At 21.5% G+C, this 924-nt stretch overlaps 1 non-coding gene across 1 annotated transcript; it reads right to left on the bottom strand.

Moving 5' to 3' along the window:
- Positions 1–415: 415 nt before the first annotated feature.
- TRNAY-GUA (transfer RNA tyrosine (anticodon GUA)) lies at positions 416–501 on the bottom strand. Its single transcript is given in 2 exon segments — positions 416–451; positions 465–501. It is a non-coding gene; the product is annotated as a tRNA-Tyr (tRNA).
- Between the last annotated feature and the right edge of the window lie 423 nt (positions 502–924).

Genomic DNA, 924 nt, shown 5'->3' with positions numbered 1-924 from the left:
CAAAAAAATTTTATCCTTTAAGAATTCATATAATTTAGGTAAACATCTCGTCATTCTTCCAGCAACTTCAAATTAAAAAAGTTAATATATTTCAAATTAAACTTTAAAAGGTTTATAAATGAAAAAAAATATTTAATTTAATTCATATCACAGTTAGCATTTTCAAACTAAATATATTTTAAAATAAATTTAAATATTCAAAAATAAATATTTTAACTTATTAATTTTTAAAAAAAAATTACATCATTTTGTTTTTACTAGATTTTATAAAATATTATTATTTCAATCAGTAGATTTTCCGAACCTTTTTAATTTCAATTACATAATTCTTTAACAATAAATTTACATGCCAGCCGTTTACTTTGATTGGAGATTCAGTACATGCAAATAATAAAGAAAAAATAAAATCAAGTTTTCCGACCTACCGGATTCGAACCAGTGACCTAAGGATATCTGCTTAACCACTACAGTCCTCCGCTCTACCAACTGAGCTAAGGTCGGATGATGGTATTGGTTGTCGTAATTATTTATTTATACTATACTTAATAAAAAAGTTGTAATGTTAGTCACTTTGAAGATATCTATTTCGTTTTCAATACAATTATGTGCAATATTTTCTGCTTTTTATCTATAAATTTAGGAGAGATAGGTTTTGAATTGTGCTAAAAGGTGATCTTTACAAAATTAACTTCTACATTTTTAATAAACTTTTTTTAAAGTTATTCTTTTATAATTAACATGAGACTTAAGGTTTTTTCTCATTATTACAACTCTTCAACATTAATATATTAATGGTTTTTTTGTCTTTTCTATATCATTTCTTTTAAATTTAAAATATATTAATTATTTTTAAACTAATATACTCATAATTATGTTTTTTTTTTACAATGTGTAATAGATATTTTTATATAAAAATTAAATGAT

Source organism: Lathyrus oleraceus, chromosome 7, assembly GCF_024323335.1.
Source record: "Lathyrus oleraceus cultivar Zhongwan6 chromosome 7, CAAS_Psat_ZW6_1.0, whole genome shotgun sequence".
NCBI classification, from domain to species: domain Eukaryota; kingdom Viridiplantae; phylum Streptophyta; class Magnoliopsida; order Fabales; family Fabaceae; genus Lathyrus; species Lathyrus oleraceus.
This window is presented reverse-complemented; position numbering and strand designations above follow the sequence as displayed.